Source organism: Zootoca vivipara, chromosome Z1, assembly GCF_965207765.1.
Source record: "Zootoca vivipara chromosome Z1, rZooViv2.hap1.1, whole genome shotgun sequence".
Taxonomy (NCBI): Eukaryota; Metazoa; Chordata; class Lepidosauria; order Squamata; family Lacertidae; genus Zootoca; species Zootoca vivipara.
The window spans coordinates 3,007,928-3,032,007 of record NC_142583.1 but is presented as its reverse complement, the minus strand read 5'-3'; the positions used below and the strand labels follow the sequence as shown (position 1 = coordinate 3,032,007).

Here is a 24,080-nt window from a genome sequence, read left to right as displayed (position 1 = left end):
GACCCACATGTCTGTGCCATGAAGGCAGCTTGACAAATCAATGTCAAAGGCTTCACCAGCACCACAAAATCCCTTAGCACATTATAATATAGAAATTCGCTTCTTTACTTTGGCGGCTTTAAACTAGGCCCTTCAGATTCTCTTGGCAGGGCTATGTGGTTTTACAGGATTGGCTTCTCTGTTTTGTTTAAGGATATATCACAAGCAATTCTTTTAGAACTTTAAGCATGCAATAAAAAAAAATAAAGATGACTAATAGCTGTTTAGCAAGTAATGATGGCTTAGCAATATTTACCACTCTGATTTAGCCTCTCTGGCTCCATTACTTAGGGTATTTTCCTGAATTAAACTCCCCTCAGTTCTACAGCCAAGAGCTGTCCACCAGAGAGAGAGAAAACATCTTGTATCCTCCAGAAAGAATGATTTCATATTTCTAATAAGATCTTGTAACTGCTAACCAAAAAGGGTTCTTGTGCATATTCTATCAAGTCGCTTATCAAATTAGCTGCATTAAAGCAGAATATCCTTTGCCTTATTTAAAATATTTTCATCAACTGTCACTTTTATTCAAGTTTTGATGACCACCAGACCAAATGCAACCACTGGGGACCTGATAATTTTTTGTATTTTTCCTGCCTCCCTTGGACCACAAAACAGTGTGTGGGTTAATCACATGGCAGGCCTCTCTGTGTGGCTGCATTTGGCCACATGAGACACAAGTAGGGATGGTGATGAAGTTTGTGAAAAGTAAGAAAAAGAGTCCATTCCTTTAGAGTTCACACAGAAACCAAGCTCTTGCCTTACATGCAAGAGTTCTCAATTGGTCTTTGATACCAGCATTTCTTTCTGTGTGCAAGAGACATATATATATATATATATATATATATATATATATATATATATATATATCAGTATACAGCAAGAGTGCAACTATAATGCAGCCGTAATACTAATAAACAGTGCTTTTTTCTGGGGGTACGCAGGGGTATGCATAGCTCAAAACGTTTTGTGAATCTTCGTACTTTTGTCCATTTACTGTATTTATTTTTCCCAATTTGAACTATAAAATGGTGATTTTCTTGATTCAAAATGAGAGTACTCCTAAACATTTTTTTAGAAATAAAGCACAACTAAAAATAACAAATAATAACAAAATGGAGACTGCAGTTATACTCAACACATATATTTTGGCAGCAAAAAGAATACTATTTACAAAATCTAATACTTTTAACTAAATCATAACTGATTTCTCAAAAGCTCTGTGAGACAGACTAACAGGTACTATTAGCCAAATGACTAACAAGGCCCATTTGCTAAATGAACCTTATGAGGAACAGTTGAGGGAGTTGGGTATGTTTAGGAGCCTGAGAGAAGATATGATAGCCATCTTCAAATACCTCAAGGGCTGTCACATGGAAGAGGGAACAAGTTTGTTTTCTCCTGCTCTGGAGGGTCAGACCCGAACCAATGGGTTCAAGAACGATCTGACAATAAGAATTGTTTGACAATGGAATGGACTCCCTCAGAAGGTGGTGGACTCTCCTTCCTTGGAAGTTCAGAAGCAGAGATTGGATGGCCATTTTTTTCAGTGGGGGTTGAAGTTCTGAGTCAAAGGACCTCATTCCTTTCAGTGGTTTTGAGTATGGCCTTCTGGTACCGATATACTTAATTTTTGTCCATTCTACCTGCTTACAAACTTGATCATAACAAGAGAATATCCATATGAAATTTAAGGACTACGCTGCATTGTTCCTCTTCCTATATATGGCACACGGGATCAGATTTAATTTTTTTTGAAAAAATCCCTAACAATTTCACCAAAAATCTGACGTTATCCAATTCACTCAGTGTTGCTGGATTCAAACTCCCATCAGCCCTGGCCACGGCTGGCCAAATATCAAGGACAGGGGTGGATTCAGGGCAGGGCGAGTGGTGTAGTTGCACCAGGTACTCAGCCAAGAAGAGCACCTTCTCAAAGCTTGGTAAGCACTTACAGGTTTTGGGAAAGCTCTAGGATTTGTCCAGAGCCTCATGCCTCCTTCCAAAATCCTGGCTTAAGCCAGAACCACAAGGACTGAGGGTTGGGTGACAAATGGCCTTGCATAGGGCAGCATATTACTAAACTCCACCCCTGTCAGGGAGGTAAAGTCCAAAAACATATAGAATACTACTGGCTCCCTGTCTTTGATATAATTACTACAGCAATCATCACACGCTGTACATAAGCCATCCTGAACTGGTTGAGGAATTCTTCTCCCCTCCAATAAATTGTTTAGACAACTGTAAGCCTCTTTCAGCAAATTTTCTGTTTGGAAGCCTGACCACCGACTTCACTATCAGCATCAGAGAAATTGTTTGGATCGTTATTATTATTGTTATCATTAGTAGCAGCCGTTCATTTCTATACTCACCCTTCATCCAAATAATGCAGGGTGGCATACAACGCAATTATTTTAAGCCTATAAAATAAAACTTCAGTATATCTTAAAACATCATAAAAAGGAACATAAAAATAAACTGACAGTGAAGAGCGGTCTCCATGACTCAAGCGTGTACTAATGCTTCAGCTTCTCCAAAGGCCTGAATAAATAGAGATGCCTTTAAAAGGAGACTAACCTTTGCAATTCAAGAAACCTTTAATAAAAAATATTTTAAAACTAAAGAAAAAGGAGACTAAAAGATAGAACTCTTGCTAGCTCCAGTTGTACCTCCAGCAGAAGGGCATTTCCACCCATGGGCTGCCACGTTGGAGAATGCAGTGCCCTATGTCATTGCCAACTTGGGGGCACCCATTCCTGGAACCACCATAATGGCCTAGGGGCAATGAGACAGTCCATAACATTGTTGTTGTTTAATCGTTTAGTCATGTCCGACTCTTCATCTATCCATTCTCAGATGTGCACATACAATGGGCAATACCACATCCTGTCCCCTTCTTTCCAAGAAGCGAAGAGCTAAGTCATATTCCTTGCATGCTGTTGTATCTAGGGTAGCTGTTATTGCATGAACCAGAGTTTGTTGTTGTTTAGTCGTTTAGTCGTGTCCGACTCTTCGTGACCCCATGGACCAGAGCACGCCAGGCACTCCTGTCTTGCACTGCCTCCCGCAGTTTGGTCAAACTCATGTTCGTAGCTTCGAAAACACTGTCCAACCATCTCATCCTCTGTCGTCCCCTTCTCCTTGTGAAGGGGATCGTGAAGCTGTGGCTTCCAACATATATTAAAACCTAATGAAGCATTATCTCCTTGGCTCAGGGGTCGCATAACTCCAAATCCTCCAACATTTCTCTGATGAAAATAGGGGCATCCTAAGGAAAAGTGGGACATTCCAAGACCAAATCAGAAACCAGTAAATCAGTAAATCCGGGGCTGTCCCTAGAAAATAGGGAGGCTTGAACTTCAGAAGGCTGTTCCATTCAGATGAAAATGGCCTCTCCCTTAGTTGTTCATTTTGCTTTGTTTTAAACCAATCTTTAGTTGTTGTTTTTAGCTGTTTTTAAAACTATGTTTTATGGAATATTTGTAAATTGCCTTGAGGCATATAGAAAAGGTGATTCATAAATATAAATAATATGAGAATAATGATATGTCACCATGGGGAATATAAGGCTAATTCAACCTAAAGCACACAGGCCACTGTAGGTTTAGCACAGAATTGGTTCTTTAATTTGTGAACTGCAATAAAATAACAGTTTAAACAGGTAAGGATTGGTTTGATACAAAAACAATTATTTTAAAAAATGTCCATAATTCAAAGTGAAATTCTTAACCATTATCAGATGGAGGAAACCACACAGGAATGCATAATAAAGTTTTCAAGACCCAGTAAGATTGCTGTAATAGTACTTTTTTGTCAAACATAAAAACATATTATTGATTTTATGAATAAATACATTTTCTTCAATGATTTAGAAAGCTCTGTGTATTCATATACAGACAGTGTTTAGAATATGTAGCAGCCAGTATGTCTGCAGATATATTTATGTTGGGCTGTTTAGATTGGCTACACCTCTGTAATAATTTATAACAGTTTCAATGTAAACCTGCCATTGAGGAGGTCATAAAGGTCCTGCGTTTTAACCATCATAGTTTCAGATAAAGCCACAAAACTATTTCTCGAAGGAAATCTCCAGTTAAACCTGAAATGTCTTAGGGACAAAAAAAATGGTTTTTTTATTTAAGTAATTTTGACGACCCATAAAGGCTGCATTTTAACTCAGTGTTTGATATTTCAGAACCAGTGATAACTTAGAATGCATTTTTGTTTTGTTTTATGGCAGAACCACTTCACCAGCACTTATTAATACAAAATTTCACCCATTCATCGATGGCTGAGTAAGACAAAGGGGCTGTTCACTCAAAAGTGTACATTATGCCCCCAGAATGTTAGAATAAACACATTAGAGATTTCTCCCACCACACCCAAGCAATGGAGGCAGAGCGATAGTCTTTGTGCTCCATTTGGTATATTTTCCAGTATGCAGACCTGGGGAAAGTTGGGGAGAGAAGGCACTTTTAACCATGTAATGAAAACATTTTTCTACTTTAATAGCTTTTTTAATGATAAGCTAAAATTCATTTTTCTAAAGTTTTGATGCATGTTGCTATATTGTGAAGTCACAGCAATTTTAAAATGCCATTTGATTAGAAACAATCAAGTATTTCTGTATTTGTGTCATTTTATTTATGAAATATTTATACCACCCTTCATCCAAGGATCACAGGGTAGTTTTCAATATAAAACCACAAAAATGCATACCATAATAACAAACAAAAACAATACACCCTCCACAAAGACAGTTTAAAAGACCATATATCGTTTAATTGGCCAAAAGGCCTGGGAGAAGTGGAACACTTTTTTCATGGTGTCTAAAGATATGTAATGAAGGTGCCAGGCGAGTCTCCCTGGGGAAAGCATTCCACAAGTGCCTGGAGTCCAGCGACTGAGGAGGGAGCACAAGGGCTTCTGCCTCTTGGATTTGTGTGACTGTCCAGGCTTGTGTGTGTGTTTGTTTCTGGCCGGTGACCTTGGAAGTGTGCTCTCCCTGAGCACATGGTCTGAGGGGGCGGGGCTTCTGTGGAGTCAGGTGAGTCAGGTGACTAGCTGTGGGCGGAGTTTAACCCATCTTTTAGATTTAGGGGAGCTAGTCTTAAACGTTTATTGGGGGAGAGCTAGGCTTCTTCTTCTTCTTCTTCTTCTTCTTCTTCTTCCTCCTCCTCCTCCTCCTCCTCCTCCTCCTCCTCCCTGACTTCAAGCTTTTCAACATGGAGGGTAAGGGAACAACTGCAGTCACCTGCAATTCCTGCGCAATGTTTGTATTCTTGCCAAACGATGTAGGCAGCTACACCTGCAGCAATTGCAAGTTGATTGCCCTACTAGAAGACAAGGTCCAGCAACTTCAGGCTCGTGTATCTACGCTCCAGAGAATTAAAGAGCTGGAGCTTTTCTTGGATGCAGCAGAGCACACTGTCTGCACCAAGGAGGAGACAGGGGACATCCCTGAGGAGGAGGTCAGTTCCCCAACACAGGAACCAGATGTATGGAGGAACGTGACTCATAGAAGTAGAAGGCCCAGGGATCGCTCTGAGGGTTTAGAACTACACAATCGATTTGAAGTGCTCTCCCTTAACATGGAAGATGAAGAACAGACTCCATTTGAAGATCTCTCCCTCATCACAGTTGATCAGAAATATGAAGACGAGCAGCAAAGTCAGTCCTCCAGGAATATGCAGGTGACCTTGTAAGGGACAACACATGGAAGAATCCCGACCGAGCCTATGAGGAGGCGTGTAGTGGTGATAGGGGATTCCCTACTGAGGGGTACAGAAGCAGTGATCTGTGGGCCTGATAAGACGTCTCGAGAGGTGTGCTGTCTCCCTGGGGCCAAGATTCAAGATGTAACGGAACGGCTGCAAGGAATCATAAAACCCACTGACAAATACCCCTTCCTTTTGGTCCATGTGGGAACCAATGGCACTGCAAACCATAGGCTTCAGAAGATCAAAAATGATTATGAGGCTCTCGGCAGGAAGTTGAAGCAATTAAATGCACAAATTGTCATCTCATCTGTCCTCCCAGTTGAACGACGTGGCACAGGGAGAGAGGGGAAAATAGGGGAAGTGAACAACTGGCTTCGCAAATGGTGCAAGAAGGAACGGTTTGGATTCTTAGATCACGGTCTGCAGTTTCTTGAAGATGGACTTCTGGCATGTGATGGGCTGCACCTCACAAGCATTGGGAGGAAAGTTTTTGCCATGAAACTCAAAAACCTCATCAGGAGGTCTTTAAACTGACTTATGTGGGGGAGGGAGACAGTGGTCCTGAAGGTAGGAGTCTACCAAGTGCTGAAGATGATCACCCAAATGTCAAGGACCAAATGGAGCAAACAGCACACAAACTTAGTGGTGGGAGGAAAAAATCCTTAAATAAGAGACATGGGGGAATGATCAATGGTCTTCAATGTCTGTATACTAATGCACAGAGCATGGAAAATAAACAAGATGAATTTGAGCTCTTGGTACAGCAAACTAAATATGACATAATAGGCATCACTGAAACCTGGTGGGATGAGTCTCATGATTGGAATGTAGTAATAGAGGGATACAATCTATTTTGGAGAAATAGACCAAACAGGAAAGAAGGAGGAGTGTCGTTATACGTCAGGGATGTGTATACCTGTGAAGAGATCCAGGATTTAAAACTTCAAAGCCATATTGAGAGTATCTGGGTCAAAATTAAAGGAGAGAAAAATAACAGTGATTTCATTGTGGGATCTCACTGTGGGATCTGAAGAAGTGTGCATGCACACGAAAGCTCATACCTATGACAAACTTAGTTGGTCTCTAAGGTGCTACTGGAAGGATTTTTTTATTTTGTTTTGACTGCGTCAGACCAACACGGCTACCTACCTGTAACTCATTGTGGGAGTTTACTATAGATCCCCAAGCCAAACTAAGGACACAGATGAAGCCTTCCTGGAACAGATGACCAAGCATTCAAAAGGAAGTGAGATAGTAGTAATGGGGGATTTCAACTATCCTGATATTTGTTGGATGTCAAACTCAGCCAAGAGCATAAGGTCGAACAGATTCCTCACTGGCCTTGCAGACAACTTCATTGTCCAGAAAGTGGGAGAAGCAACAAGAGGATCAGCCATTTTAGATCTGATCCTAACCAATAGTGATGACCTGGTTAGTGGGGTAGAAGTGGCAGGATCATTAGGTGGGAGTGACCATGCTCTTCTGAAGTTTATTATACAGCAGAAAGGAGCAACCAAGCATACTAAGACTCATATTCTAGACTTTAAGAAAGCCAACTTCAGAAAACTTAGGGAAATGCTGGGTGAAATCCCATGGACAGAAATACTAAAAGGGAAGGGAGTTCATGATGGTTGGGAGTTTGTTAAAAGGGAGATACTAAAAGCACAACTTCAGGCAATACCAATGAGACGGAAACATGGAAGGTGCCTAAAGAAGCCAGGGTGGCTATCTAAAGAACTTTTAACTGAGTTAAGATTTAAAAGGGATATGTACAAAAAATGGGAAAGGGGGAAACCACCACAGAGGAATTCAAACAAATAGCCAGCACGTGTAGAGACAAAGTCAGAAAAGCTAAAGCACAGAATGAACTCAGGCTTGCTAGAGAGGTTAAAAGCAACAAAAGGGGCTTTTATGGGTATGTCTGTAGCAAAAGGAAGAACAAGGAAACTGTGGGGTCACTTAGAGGAGAAGATGGTGAAATGCAAACAGGGGACAGAGAAAGGGCAGAACTCTTCAATGCCTTCATTGCCTCAGTCTTCTCCAAAAAAAGAAAACAATGCCGGACCTGAAGAATATGGAGCAGATGATTCAGCAGGGGAAACACAGCCCAGAACAAGTAAGGAGGTAGTACAAGAATACTTGGCTAGTTTAGATGTATTCAAGTCTCCAGGGCCAGATGAACTAAATCCAAGAGTATTAAAAGAACTGGCAGAGGTGATTTCAGAACCACTGGCAATAATCTTTGAGAATTCCTGGAGAACAGGCGAAGTCCCAGCAGACTGGAGGAGGGCAAATGTTGTCCCTATTTTCAAAAAGGGGAAAAGAGAGGACCCAAACAATTACCGCCCAGTCAGCCTGACATCAATACCAGGAAAGATTCTAGAGCAGATCATTAAGCAAATGGTCTGTGAGCACCTAGAAAGAAACACTGATCACTAAAAGTCAGCATGGGTTTCTGAAAAATAAGTCATGTCAGACTAATCTGATCTCATTTTTTGACAGAATTACAAGTCTGGTAGATGAAGGGAATGCTGTGGATATAGCCTATCTTGATTTCAGCAAGGCCTTTGACAAGGTACCCCATGATATGCTTGTAAAGAAGCTGGTAAAATGTGGGCTAGACAATGCTACCATTCAGTGGATTTGTAACTGGCTGGCTGACCGAACCCAAAGGGTGCTCATCAATGGCTCCTCTTCATCCTGGAGAGAAGTGACTAGCGGGGTGCCACAGGGTTCTGTCTTGGGCCCAGTCTTATTCAACATCTTTATCAATGACTTGGATAATGGGCTTGAGGGCACCCTGATCAAGTTTGCAGATGACACCAAATTGGGAGGGGTGGCTAATACCCCAGAGGACAGGATCACACTTCAAGATGACCTTAACAGATTAGACAACTGGGCCAAAGCAAGCAAGATGAATTTTAACAGGGGGAAATGTAAAGTACTACACTTGGGCAAAAAAAAATGAAAGGCACAAATACAGGATTGGAGACACCTGGCTTGAGAGCAGTACATGTGTAAAGGATCTAGGAGTCCTGGTAGAAACTTGACATGAATCAACAGTGTGATGCAGCAGCTAAAAAGCCAATGCAATTCTGCACTGCATCAATAGGAGTACAGCATCTAGATCAAGGGAAGTAATAGTAGCACTGACCCTCTGGTCAGACCTCACCTGGAATACTGTTTCCAGTTCTGGGAACCACAGTTCAAGAAGGATACTGACAAGCTGGAACGTGTTCAGAGGAAGGCAACCAAAATGGTCAAAGGCCTGGAAACAATGCCTTATGAGGAACGGCTTAGGGAGCTGGGCATGTTTAGGCTGGAGAAGAGAAGGTTAAGGGGTGATATGATAGCCATGTTCAAATATATAAAAGGATGTCATATAGAGGAGGGAGAAAGGTTGTTTTCTGCTGCTCCAGAGAAGCGGACATGGAGCAATGGATTCAAACTACAAGAAAGAAGATTCCACCTAAACATTAGGAAGAACTTCCTGACAGTAAGAGCTGTTCGGCAGTGGAATTTGCTGCCAAGGAGTGTGGTGGAGTCTCCTTCTTTGGAGATCTTTTAAGCAGAGGCTTGACAGCCATCTGTCAGGAATGCTTTGATGGTGTTTCTTGCTTGGCAGGGGGTTGTACTGGATGGCCCTTGTGGTCTCTTCCAACTCTATGATTCTATGATTCTATGTGCCAACAAAGAAAAGACCTGTTCTCATGTTTCCACCCTCCGGACTTCTCACAGAGGAGGCACACAAAGACAGGCCTCGGGTGATTATTTCAGGGTCCAGGTTGGTTGAAATGGAGAGAGGCAGTCCTTGAGGTCTTGAGCCATTTAAGGCTTTATAGGTAAAAAAAAAACCACCACATTGAATTGCTCAGCAATTTAGAGGTAAGTGGACGAAGAAAAAAGGATGGGTAGATTACCGTATATTCCCATGTATAAGACGAGGTTTTTTGATTTAAAAATTACGTTAAAAAAATGGATAGTGCAGAAGGTGGACTAGCGATTGGTTGCTGCCGTGAGCAGGAGATAGGTAGGCTGGCACTGCGGCAATTGGGCAGGTGATTGGCGGCTGCTGGTGGTGATCAGGTAGTCAATTGTTGGCTTCGGCAGCACATGCTATCGTCAGTGTTGTTCCGGTGGATGAGCAATTTAAGGCAATCCCCCCCCTCTCTTAAAAAAAGCTAAGCAACTCTGGGCAACCCTCCCGAAAAAAAGCTTAACAACTCGTGACAATCTCCCCTCATTTTATTAATTTGTAGTGCCCCCCCAACACGGTAGGGCGTGTTAAATACGGTAGATTAATTTTCGTTTTTAATTTGCGTTGTCATTTGCCCAACAGTGGCATTAGGGTTTCCTGTGCTCCTTGCCCTGTCTCTGAAAGACAGACCCCAATGTGCCTTATGAAACCATCGAGGGACACATGCTTGCAAAAAACGATGCCTGTATGCATCTTAGTGTGGCCTGGCCTCACCCTGGGGTCCCAAAGCTGTGTGGTTCTTCCACTTTTCTCTCCATGTCCCTATGCAGCGGCTGCACACTATACTTCCATCATATATTACTTGTGCTAGAGTGAAAGTCAGCTAAGAGTATTTCTTAGAAAAAGAAAAAGAAAATGGAACATTTTCACAGGTGCTGCCCAAGTCTTTCTGCCATCAATTGGCTTAAACAAAATGAACTTTATTGACACTTTAACAAGGGGAAGCATTTCCCTGAATGACTGCCTTATTCAAACATTACACTACAGAAATAGCTTAAGTGGAAAGGGAATTTCTGTTGTTCTTTATAGGACTCTCAAGGTCAAAAGGCAATTATGGTGTGCAAAGACATTCCTCCCTAAAAGAGATGGTGCAGTGTTTGGTTTTTCTGCTGCAGTGTGAAGCCTGCTTCCCCCTTGCACCATCTACATTCCTTTAACACAGATATTGTACCATCCAGACATTGAGGACTATAGCTCCCATCAACTCTAACCATTGGCCATGCTGCCTGGGCCTGATGGGAGTTGGAGTCCAAATTCTGAAGGGCACCACATACCCCTGCTTTAACAACATATGTAAAGGTAAAGGGACCCCTGACCATTAGGTCCAGTCGTGACAGACTCTGGGGTTGCGGTGCTCATCTCACATTATTGGCCGAGGCGTGGGATGCAAAGGGTTAAGTGCAGTCAAGTCACAACAATCCCTAAATAGTCCACTTGGAGGACTGAGGAGGAACACATGACTAAGCATAGTTTCCTGTTCCTCCAAATGAAATGAGATGGGGAAAGCGGCAGATAAATTCTCCAGCAAGCAGCCTGTTATGTACTGAGCTGAATCCTAGAACAATAGGATTCAGAATCAGCGGGAGCTACCCAATCCAACTCCAGGTGGAAGTGAATCCTCAACCTGATTGGCCTGCTGGAGCAGCCAATCAGGCGGCTGGCAGAAGTGAATCTGCTACCTGATTGGCCTGTAGGAGCAGCCAATCAGGCTGCAGGCAGAAGTCAATCCACAATATAATTGGCCCACAGGTGTAGCCCTGAAGTAGCCAATCACGCAAGGCCCATTGTGTAAATAATGTATATAAGCAGACGGTTTGGGGAAAAGAGCCATTCGTCTTCTCTTCTCCTCCTTGATGACTATGAGCTGAATAAAGAGCATGAAATTCACTCTTGACTCCGAGTATATTTCACTGGCGACGAAGGTGGGATCCTGCTGAGCTGACCGCCACCACGCACTGCACCGCAGCACCGCCACCTGCTGCACCGCTGCATCGCACCGTGCATCCAGGCTTCAGCTCCAGGACCCAAGGAACCCAGAATGGCAACCGACAGCAGCTTCTCGCCATTCAAACCAGCATCAGGAGACTGGGAAGGGTACGCCGCCCGTTTCAACTTCCTCCTGCAAGCGAAAGAAGTCACCAATGATGCCATGAAGAGGGCAACATTCTTCAGCGTCTGTGGAGAGGAGACGTTTGAAATCGCCCGGGCTCTCCTTGCACCTAGAGATGTCGCTACCGTCTCTTACAAAACAATAATGGAACGGCTGAAGGAGCACTTCTCACCACAGCCCTCGGTGGTAGCTTGCCGAAATGCCTTCTACGCAAAGCGGCAAGCCCCGGGGGAAACCATAACTGGGTTTGTGACCTCCCTCCGCCAAGCTGCCCGGTTATGCAACTTCTCAGAGTTGGAGAACATGCTTCGTGACCGCCTCGTCGGTGGCCTGAGGGACGAGATGTTGCAACGACGCCTCTACGCCAAAAAAGACCTCACGTTCCAGATTGCTCTGGAGGAAGCCCTGGCAACCGAAGCCGCCGAGAGGTCAACGCAAGAGGCACGACCGGCCCCGCCATCCCAACCGAGGGTCTACCACGAAGACCTCACCGACGAATCCGAATCTGACAGGGAGGAAGTACACCGAGTACAGCGGCGCACTCAAGCAGCACACACACCACAGCAGCCTCGACGAGAAGGAGGGAACTGTGCAAGCTGCGGGGAGAACCACGAGAGGAGGACCTGTCGTTTCCGCAACGCAGAGTGCAGGCAGTGCAGAAAATTGGGACACATCGCCCGGGTGTGTCAGGCTCGACTCACTCGTCGACAAGCATCAGATGACCGACCCAGGAGCCCCAGGTCACACGGCACCATGCACCAAGGCAACTCGACGGAGATCACGGACTACCAGGTATTCCAGTTGCCCCATCCCAGCACAGAGAAAATTTATATAGAGGTACAGATAGAGGGAGCCCCATGCCGCATGGAGCTGGACACGGGTTCAACTCTATCCATAATCTCGGCCCGAACATTAAGGGAACTGTGCCCTAATGGGGGTCCCAAACTAAGGCCGGCCCCATTCACCCTCCGGGACTTCCAGAAACGTAAGGTCCCTACTATGGGGGTTGGGACCTTCAGGGTGCAATATCGAGGGCGAAAGCAACAATTGGACTTGCTGGTAGTTAAGGGCCCCTACGTTAGCTTACTGGGACTGGCATGGTTTGGACCTCTGGGGCTAGCCGTTACCGGGGTGAACCGCACTAGCTTACAAGTGGACGTGGACGCCATATGCAAAGAGTTTCCAGGGGTTTTCGATGGGGCATTGGGACGATATACAGGACCCCCCATTGCCCTACAGCTAGACCCCGCTGTACGACCCATCAGGCACAAGAAGTTGCGCACCATTCCACAAAAGATAGGGTCATCTCCCGGGTCCTGGACTGGGTGTGGCGAGGATGGCCCAGCAGCAGCCCCGGGCCAGAATTCGCTGGCTACACAAACCGCAAACATGAACTGTCGGCCCACAAGGGGTGCCTGTTATGGGGAAGCAGGGTTGTTGTTCCCCAGCCCCTCCGCAAAAGGGTCCTCACAGCCCTACACGAGACACACCCAGGGGTAGTGAGGATGAAGGCCCTTGCCAGGAGTTATGTGTGGTGGCCGGGGATTGACAGAGAGATAGAGGCCTGGGTCCAACACTGCCAGACCTGCCAAGAATCCCGCCCGGATCCCCCAAGGGCCCCAGTCCAGCCCTGGGAGTCCGCCCGACATCCATGGTCACGCTTGCACGTGGACTTCGCTGGCCCCTTCCAGGGAAAAACATTCTTCATAGTGGTGGATTCCTACACCAAATGGCTGGAGGTTGCACTGGTACCATCCACTTCTACGGCGGCGGCCATCCGGGTACTACGTAAGCTGTTTGCGACCCACGGGCTCCCTGACACCCTCGTCTCGGACAATGGAACCGCATTCACGTCAGAGGAGTTCCAGACCTTCACAGCGCAGAACGCCATCCGCCACATCCGCTCAGCACCATTCCACCCTGCCACCAATGGCCAAGCGGAGCGCATGGTGCGGACCACCAAGGACAGCCTCCGCCGCATGACACAAGGGGACTGGGAATACCGCCTTGCCGCATTTCTTCTAGCACAGCACAGCACCCCAAGCACAACGACGGGCCGGAGCCCAGCTGAATTACTAATGGGCCGGCGCCTTGCAACTAGACTGGACCGACTTCACCCCGACAGAGCTCAGGATGAGGTAGTGGTGGGGAAAGGCAGGAACCCCCGGACATTTGTGGCCCAGGACCCAGTGTATGCAAAGAATTTTGGGGCAGGCCCAGCATGGGTACCCGCCACAGTCACCAAGGTGACCGGTCCCGTGTCGTACGAGGTACTAACGGAAGGGGGGCAATGTTGGCGCCGCCACTGCGACCAGCTACGGCGACGATTCCCAGGAGGAACCCGGGAGGAGAGCGGGACAGAGGGGTCCCAAGGGGACAGCAGGGCAGTGAGGCCTGTAGAGCAAGAGGGGTGGGCAGGGGAAGCAGAAGCAGTAGGCACAGAGGGGCGCCCCGAGGCTGGAAGGACACCGGAACCAGAGCTACAACCTAGTGGTTCAGTGGCGCCAGACCAGACAGCCCTGGCACAGCCAGCAGCCTCGGAACACGAGCCAGAACCAGAACCCCTGACCAAGGAACACCCCAGGCCACAACGCACACGGAGGCGGCCAGCAGACCTTGGGGACTACGAATGCAACTTCCCGGGCAGGACTGGAACTTAGAGGGGAGGGGTGTTATGTACTGAACTGAATCCTAGAACAATAGGATTCAGAATCAGCGGGAGCTACCCAATCCAACTCCAGGTGGAAGTGAATCCTCAACCTGATTGGCCTGCTGGAGCAGCCAATCAGGCGGCTGGCAGAAGTGAATCTGCTACCTGATTGGCCTGTAGGAGCAGCCAATCAGGCTGCAGGCAGAAGTCAATCCACAATATAATTGGCCCACAGGTGTAGCCCTGAAGTAGCCAATCACGCAAGGCCCATTGTGTAAATAATGTATATAAGCAGACGGTTTGGGGAAAAGAGCCATTCGTCTTCTCTTCTCCTCCTTGATGACTATGAGCTGAATAAAGAGCATGAAATTCACTCTTGACTCCGAGTATATTTCACAGCCATTTCCCTCTCTTACACTCTTCCTCTCTTGGATTTCAAGGACTCAACATCTAGTGAGGATTCTCTCTCTAGGCTTCCAGCCAACAGAGAGAGATGAGATGGAGTCTCACTTCTTATAAGTGAACTTCACAATGTATATATTACTTTTTACCTAAGCAAGTCTACCTCTTGAGTATGCTGTATCTCAGGAAGATTGTAAGTAAACATCTTTTATACTTTTAAGAGCATTGTGTCGTGTCTTTTTTAAAAAGAGGGATAAAGGGGAAAATACTAGGAAAATACACTTTATATTAGTGGCTTAAATCAGTGTTTCCCAACAGGTGGTCCGCGGACCCCCAGGGGTCCGCGAGCTATGCCAGAGGGGCCCGCAAGTTGGCGGAGCCAGAATGGAGGGGCGCTGGCCAGCCTGCCCGCCACCCGCCGCCCAGTGCTCCCCGCGGCTTTGTACAAGTGAGGATAGCAGGTTTTTGCCCTGCTTCAGGGCGGCAGCGCCCGTTGGCGAGCTTGGCTTTCGCATGCTTTTTCCTCCCCTTACGAGGCGGAGCAAAGAGAAGCTGAATGAGGTGGAGGCGGAAAGGCTCTTCCCTCCTCTCTGCCAGCGCGGGGAAGGGGTGGGCAGTTGCCCCTCCCTAGAAGCAGGGCTGGTGGGCAGAGCCAGAGGCGGAGCACAGCCAAGCGGAACGCGAGTTCGCCGTTCCCGCCCGCCGCGTCCTCCCTCCAGCTCCCTGTCGTTCCCTCCGGCAAGGCCAAGCGCGGCGGGGAACCAGATAGCGTGGCATGGGGGGAAGGCTGAACTAGCGCTCCGCTCCGCTGGGCTGTGCTCTGCCTCCGCCCACCAGCCCCGCAGGCAGCGCTGCTCTTGGCCGGCTTCTTCCTTGGCGCGGGGCAGGCTGGAGGGCGCGGGGCAGGCTGGCCGGAGGGGCAACAACAGCAGCCCAGCAAGCCGAAGGGAAGCGCTGCTGCTGCTGCTACTGCTATGTGGGGCTCGTTCTTCCTGCCCTTGCCCGGAAAGAAGTCCCCAGTCGCAGCTTCCTCTCATTTTCCTACGTGCCCGTGGCATGCTTTTAGATGACACTTTGGCATGCTTTTAGGTAATTTTGTGCAGGAATTTAGTGAGCAAACCTCCATGTCAATGCAAGGGAGCAGAGCATAATAATAATAATAATAATAATAATAATAATAATAATAATAATAGTTTGTTTTTGCTCACCACGTTAAACAGCAGCAACTGACTATGCAAAAAATGGCACACATGAAAATGACACTTGCTTAGATTCCCTTTTGCTGACATTCTCATTTTTTATGCACTGAAAGTTTGGGATGTGTTTTCTGTGTTTTCTGAAAATCACTCCCACTGCAAGCTTTCCTAGGCTTGTCAGTCAGTAACATCTCTGAACACAGTGATGCAGTATTGTGAGTACCTGTCCATTTCATTTCTCTCCATTTCCTGATTTTTCCAATCTTAAATTTGGTTGTTTCTTTAGCAATTTGCAAATTTTTCCTTTAAAAAAACCCCTCAAAAAAACTGCAGCCTTTCAATGCACATTTCTTCTAAAGCTTCTTGTGTGACATTACATTTTTGCAAGTAATTTCTGCATTTTGTATGTTATTTTCACCAATATATTCATTATGATGCACGTTTCCCTATTACTTGCATTCTCCTTTGTGTTGGAGCAGGGGTTCCCAACAAAATTTTCTCGAGGACCCCTCATCGAGCCGCTATTGTGACAAGGACCTCCATTAATTCCTAATCCAAAAATTAAAAAGACAGGGTACCTGCGCAGTACCGATGGCCTGTGCTCCACCTCCGGCTCTGCCCACCAGCCCTGCTTCTAGGGAGGGGCAACTGCCCACCCCTTCCCCGCGCTGGGTACGCCCATGGGCGGAGCAAAGAGAAGCTGAATGAGGCGGAGGCGGAGAGGAGGGAAGAGCCTTTCCGCCTCCGCCTCATTCAGCTTCTCTTTGCTCCGCCTCGTGAGGGGAGGAAAAAGCGTGCGAAAAGCCAAGCTCGCCAACGGGCGTTGCCGCCCTGAAGCAGGGCAAAAACCTGCTATCCTCACTTGTACAAAGCCGCGGGGAGCACTGGGCGGCGGGTGGCGGGCAGGCTGGCCAGCGCCCCTCCATTCTGGCTCCGCCAAGTTGCGGGCCCCTCTGGCATAGCTCGCGGACCCCTGGGGGTCCGCGGACCACCTGTTGGGAAACACTGTTTTGGAGGATCACTGCAAAATTTGGATACATGTGGCCCCTCCCCTACTGTGCATTGCTCCCCTGCCCCCCCTAGTTTTGATCCTGGGTACGCCCCTGGCTCCGCCTCGTGAGGGGAGAAAAAGCATGCGAAAGCCAAGCTCGCCAACGGGCACTGCCGCCCTGAAGCAGGGCAAAAATCTGCTGTCATGGCCGGGTCGCTGGGCGCCTGCCTTGCCCGGAGCCGCTTCTTCGGCGGCTTCGTGTGCGGGGCAGCGCTGGGAGCCGCGGCCTCCACACTGACTGACCGCAAACCCCTCGGGGAGCCCCGTCTCCCACCCGTGTCCCTGCAGAGCTCCGTGGCCGCCACCCCGCCTGGGCAAAACAGCAAACCCTGAGTGACTGAGCTGATTATCACCCTTCCCCAAGGTCAGATCAAAGGCTCATTTCGCCCAGCATACTGTTTTCTACAGGCCAGCGGCTGAAAATGAAATGCTTACATTTCTCTTCAATACTTAAACTGATTTTTTAAAGATATTTATCTAGACTCTACTTTTAAGTGGGACTCCTGGTGGTCTCCCATTCATATCTATCTATCTTTAGTTAATTTTCCCCCCTTCTATAGCCACTAGAACCCTGTTAGCAATTTCTAAACAAAAAAAATTTTGCACAAATTTACAGTGAATTTGCCTTTCATTAATATGGCATTTTAGGTCCTTAGGAGACCTGCTAGTTACATTTTACAGCAGGTCTGAAAAAACTGTGCACAAGAGAACAAAGTATTGGTTTCTTTCTCTCTCTCTCTCTCTCTCTCTCTCTCTCTCTCTCTCTCTCTCTCTCTCTCTCTCTCTGTGTGTGTGTGTGTGTGTGTGTGTGTGTGTGTGTGTGTGTTTTAAATCTCTCCCCCATTCTCAGCATCCCTGGGTAGGACAGACATCTAACAAAATAACTAAATAAAGCATGCTAATATCCAGCCATCGGTGACCTCTGACCAGTGATGTTGGCAAGCTTCAGAGTTGGGTTGATGAAAAGAACCACCCTCAACAAGTGTTTCATGGTTTTGAATTCAGAATCCCTTTGAATTTTGGCTAGGTGTGCTGAAATGCTTGTGGCGTTCCAACCTGCTTCTGTTCCTCCCCTTTCCACGTTCCAACCTGCTTCTGTTCCTCCCCTTTCCCCGAAATGACTGGGATCGGGAATGATGCTCTTTAGGCCTTAAAAGCCTTTAGACTCAAAGCCTTATGAACAGGGTATTTCCATGGCAAAGGCTCCTTTGTAAGGACCCATATTTTATTTTTTTATTTTTATTTTTATTTTATTCCACTTTTATTTTTTCTAAAAAAGGTCAACAACTCTGGGAAATTGGGGGGGAGGTGATCTCGCCTAGGGCGCAAAAAACCCTAGCACCGGTCCTGTTCGCAAGATGCTATTAGAATAAAAAATATATTAAATATATTTTGTATGATAAAATATATTTTGTATGATAACAGATTTTTTGTTTTGGCCGCTTCCTGCATGAGCAGAGTCTAGCGCAAAACTAGAATTAGATAGAGGCAGTAGTTCTGCTGTATGCCGTTAGGTGGCGCTTTACAAACACTACTGTTTTGCAAAGAGGCAGCGCGCGCATTCTACTAATGCTCACCTCCCCAAGATGCTTTGCGCGCGTCGGCTTCATTTGTGCGCTACTGCGCAGGTACCCTGTCTTTTTAATTTTAGGATTAGGAATTAATGGGGGTCCTTGTCACAATAGCGGCTCGATGAGGGGTCCTCGAGAAAATTTTGTTGGGAACCCCTGGCTTAAATCAAGCCTGCGCAAACGCTTTTCTGCTGTGTATTTTGCAAAAGGGGAATGTTTTTACTCTGCTAAAGTTTGGTGCTTGCTAGCACAAGCAGGGATACGATATATTAAACAATATCTCCTCATCCACATCCCTGAACATTCCCACACGAGGGAGCCGGTGTACAGCTTCCAGGTCATGTGGCCAGCATGACAAACAACATATGTACCTGACTCCAAGTCCAGGTAGTTGTTTGGATTATTATTAATTTTCGAGTGCCTGGCATGTTTATCTGGTGGAAATGTTTTATCATGTGTCTTTTTTAACAGCCAGCTCTCCTTTCCCCCTTTTAAACACTGCTCTGAGCAAGAGAGGGGAATAGTGTCATGATAGTCTAATGGTTGACCAATAAGTATTTTCTGAGTATCACAAGGCTCACCCTTTTAGTAGTAGCACGACCATCTTTCTCTCTGAGCAGCTTTCTTCTCTGAAGTAGTTTGCATTTCTGCCCCAAATGGACAATGCACTACTTTAGCTATGCATTGCTGCCACAGTCACCATCCATGAGACAGACAGAAGCAGCTGCAGAGTCCACGGGGCGCCATTGCAGAGGGGTCAGAGTTTGAATGCAGTGAAAGAAAGGTAAAACGCTACATAGGAACATATCAGCAGTGTTTCACCAATATAGCAGCATTAAAAATTAAGCGATTAAAAAGACAAGCTAATAATGCATAATGAGCCTTCCTTTTATGAATTCTAGGTGCTGAAATCCCAAGGGAGCAGAAAAGACTATTTATGCATGTGACCACAGCTGTGCGGATGTTATTGGCCCAGAGATGGAAAGTGTTATGTATTAAGTTAACTGCAGTACTCCTTCTGGCCACCGTGGCTGCAGTTCTTACCCTGCCCACTGTGGCTGCAGTTCTCACTCAGGTCCACAACATGCAAATGAAGAATTGAGAGTGCTGTTCACGGATTGGGTGGCTAGGGGAAGTTTGTTACTGTTGCAAGTTACTGAGTACTATATAAGCCAGTTGGCTAAGCTACTGTTCAGTCTGGATTCAGAGCTAGAATAAAGAGCTGGTTGTCTTGAGAGCTGTGTCTTCATCCTTCTTACCCACTATTGTACAGAAAGAATATAAAATTCCTACCAGAGAAGAATGGCAAATGAAGTTGATGGAATATGCTGAAATGGCTAAAATGACCGGAAGAGTGAGAAATCAGGAAGACCAAAATTTTAATAAGGAATGGGGGAAATTTATAATGTATCTTTAAAAACCATTGTAAACAGTTAAAACCGTTAGTAGGAATGGAAGAACACTTGTAGTTTAATGGTGAATTTTGAACACAATGGAGAGGTAAAAGATTTGGGTTTTTATAAAAGATGCAGGAGGAAATGATTAACAATAGGACCCACAAAGGAGAGGACAAAAGCCCAGGAGATTCTTTGGAATCTTATTTCTATGTTGTAAATGTTGGATATGTGACTGTAAAATTTTAATCTGAAAAACCAAATAAATAACTTTTTAAAAAACAAACAAATGCACTATTAACGTTAAAAGTACGGCAAAAAAGTACGGCAAAAGGAATTAAAAGAGAGAACAGAGAAAAGAGATCCGTCCTCATGACTGATATCCAGACAAATAGCTTCATTCAAGGATTACATTTTTCTCTTATTGGGGTACAGTTCAAACTGCTAGCAAAATTCCTGACAGAAGGAAGTTGCTTTCTAAACGTTTCTAAAGGATATACTAATATTGTATACCATAATAAAGAATTTAGTAATATTAGCAAAGATCCTAAGTCACAGTAGTTTGTCTGGTAAGTCAGTACAGAAAATGTGGCAATATTTATTTGTACAAAAGATGTTTATTCGGCTTTATGCCCATCATAAAACACAACACAACAAAATAAATCAAATAAAACAGCGGACTCGTACAAGCCACAAATAATATAACACAATTCACAGCTCACAAGGATAAATATTAACAATTCAAAAAGAAAAGTTTAAGATTATGATTAAAAATTTAGCCACTACGCTAAAATCAATATCTGATGACATTATAGAAAATTCTTATAACTATAAATAATCAGCTATAAATAATCAGGCAATATTTATTTGTTAGTTTCCAGGTCTTTGTAAGCTGCCCTTTCGAGCAGGTTGCAAAGTAAGTTTCCTGCAATACTCCATATCATAGTGAAGCAGAGGTTCTTCTTTTCCCCCTAGACTAGTGGTACAGAATGGTAACTGTTTACACCAAAAATTGGTTGAGAATGACATGTTGAAATGGGATATATATATCCAGTGCTTTCTGTTTCTAAATGGCCATATTTATAATTGCACTCTGTCTGACACCTGTGGGACTCAAGCGAAAACAAAATGTCCCCTCTCCAAGGAATATTCTTCGTTTTTAAGAATTAAAATAAACAAAGTGTTCTGGGCAAACAGCAGCTCTGCCCCAAAGTTCTTTTGTAGATTCTGGAATTTGTTCTTTCCATCACGTTCTTTTTCACGTAATAGCATACAGTTTATTCTGAGTCTCTCAAGGGCCAGGGGATACTTACATAAGCAACGCATGCATTATCTCTGGCTCTTCGGCATGGCAGGCATGGTCTGTGTCTACCTACAAAGGAGAAAGTGAATAATGAGGGAAGTGCAGGGCATGGACAAGTGTGGGGCGCTGGACAGATGAAGCCCTGCTTCATTTCCCATGGAGAATCCAGGCCATAAGGCACCGCATGACCCCACAGCTCAGGCAGCTTGCAGCTTAGGCCCTGGTTCTCTGCATCACTAACTGCTAGAGGTGCTGGCTGGGCATTCACACAACAGTTCGCTGTAGTGGTGAGAGTGCTGGACCTGTTCAGACCTCAGCCATGAGGAAGAAGAGGAGGGGAGGAGGAGGAGGAAGAAGAAGAGTTTGGATTTGATATCCCGCTTTATCACTACCCTAAGGAGTCTCAAAGCGGCTAACATTCTCCTTTCCCTTCCTCCCCCACAACAGACATCCTGTGAGGTGGGTGGGGCTGAGAGACTTCAAAGAAGTGTGACTAGCCCAAGGTCACCCAGCAGCTGCATGTGGAGGAGCGGAGACGCGAACCCGGTTCACCATATTACGAGTCTACCGCTCTTAACCACTACACCACACTGGTTCATTAGGTGTCCTTGTGCCAGTCACCGTCTCTCAGCCTAACCTAACAGGATTGTTGTGAGGATAAAATGAGGAGGGGGGATACCATGTACACTGTTTTGAACTCCCTGGAAGAAATGTAACAAGAAAATGAATAAAATGATTACTGTTGGGGGTTGGACTGAGGAGGAATGGCTTCCTGAACCTTCCAAATCCAAACTCTTCTTCTTCCCGAGAACAGTAGGACAGTATAGATTTCGAACAGTGGTTTGCAGAAGGCCATCGTTCAGAGGCTGCAGAGGGGAGAAGCTGGGGGATATTGGGAGAGGAACAGCAGAAAGAATCAGCACCAGGGGAGAGACAGCTGACAGACTCGGTGTCTTTGGAGAGCATTCCTGAGCCCCCTCTCCCGGGACTAGGAGAGTAGTTGAACAGAAAGCTCAGAGGCAGAAGCCCAGATCAGCCAGTGCAGGGGTAACGGAGGATAAGAGAGACGGAGGGGGTGGGACTTTACTCAGAGCAACGTGATTATCTTAGGGAGACTGCATTCCTTCGTGTCTCTCTGTGAATTATGGAATAAATTACTTGGTAAAAACTCTTCTTGTTTATCTGCTTCTTGGCTGCCCCTGTGGGAGGGATCAGATTCCCTGAAGCCTGACAGTTAAGAATGAACCTGCATAACAAAACGAGGTGACACTAAAATCCAGTCTCAGACCTCTCTCCGCTATGGAGATTTACCAAGGAATTCTGCTCATTGTGATTTTTCCCATAAGCTCACACCCTCCAACATTTTCGTTCCAAAAATGGGGACGTCAGCAGGGCTGTGCCAGAGCGCCTTCCAGTCCAGTACTCTGGCTCACGTCAGAATTGTTCCAGAAGGCACTCTGGCACAAACCTGCTGACAAGTACCAGAGTGAGCATCTTTTGGTCTAGCGCTCTGGCATGAGGAGCGCCAGCCCAGACCAAAAACTGGGACATTCCATGATGCAAACAGAAACCAGGATTGGCTTCTATGATTCTGGGGTGCCCTGCTTAAAACTGGACAGTTGGGGAGTGTGTTAGCTGTCATTTGCTGTCTGGCTTACCACCAGAGGAAAATGTGAAATGCTGGGCCTGCAGGAAGTTTATTTAGAACCCAACACTAGCCATCCAACAAGAGGTATAAAATAAACTATCCCTTAAATTGTCCGAGCTGGGTATTAATAGGGGGGAGGGGGGATCTTCAGCACATGATAACAAATACACCTTGCAACGTAAGCGAATGTCTGGAAAATTAATACCACCTTCACATACTGGCAGCTGGGTTTGCCAAAGTGAAAAACATGGTGAATTATCCCAAATAAACTTCCTAAATCTCCCATTAATCGTTTGAAAATATACTTGTGGAAATACCACAAAGTACATATATTATCCGTGGTAATGTATTCATTATAAGTGTATTAGCCTTACCCCAAATGCTAAATTTAAGTTTCCAATCTTAAGTGTAGTTTCTCACATTTTCATGTCAGCCTGCATCTGCAATTGCAAAAGTCCTCATGAAATTTGCCAGGTTTTTAGGGCACATTTATCCTAATACAGTATATACTTTTAACAAGTAATTTACCTTAATGTAATGCATTTTTGTATGCTTTTTCCCTATTCATTTTATGCATACTTTCACCTTCTATATCCATCTTTGTATGCATTTTTTGTCTGGAAAACTGCATTACACAATCTGTAGAATTTGCTAATTTTTAAGAATAACTATCATATTGGTTCATGACCTCTTCCTAGCTTGGTCAGTAGAGCATGATACTTATAATCTCAGGATCATGGGTTCGAGACCCACATTAGGCAAAAGATTCCCTCATTGCAGGGGGTTGGACTAGATGACCCTCATGGTCCCTTCCAACTTTACAATTCTATGATTCTATATTGTTTTGCAAAATGCAAATTAGTGAGCTTCATATTAAAATGCTAACTGAACCAAATTTCTTCCACATCCCTAGGGCTGGGAAATACCTGAATGAGGCCTCATCTGCACTGTACCACTTTAAACAGCCATGGCTTTCCCTAAATAACCCTGGGAACTGTAATTCTAAGAGTTGTTAGGAGACCCCTGTTCCTCTTATAGAGGTAGAATTCCCAGAATTCTCCAGGGAGAAGGATTGACAGTTCAACCACTCTGAAAATTGAACCTCCATGAAGGCAATAGAGGTCTCTGAACCCCTCTCAGCACCAGTGGACTACAATTCTCAGGATTCTTTGAGGGTAGCCAGGACTGTTTAAAGATGATCACAATATTAGTTTTTGACCCATCTGCCTAATTTGAAAC

At 45.5% G+C, this 24,080-nt stretch overlaps 1 protein-coding gene across 4 annotated transcripts in view; it reads right to left on the bottom strand.

The window, feature by feature from the left end:
• Window positions 1-20,514: 20,514 nt before the first annotated feature.
• The window catches only part of LOC132592688 (uncharacterized), a 46,231-nt gene continuing 42,665 nt past the window's right edge, over window positions 20,515-24,080 (bottom strand). For 2 of the 4 annotated variants that reach the window (XR_015946924.1, XR_015946926.1), the window contains one exon: window positions 20,548-21,262. The gene's annotated coding sequence lies outside the window, so the exon portion shown is untranslated. Of the gene's footprint in view, window positions 21,263-24,080 lie in introns of all 4 variants that reach the window. The other 2 variants (XR_015946927.1, XR_015946925.1) reach the window with 2 other exon arrangements.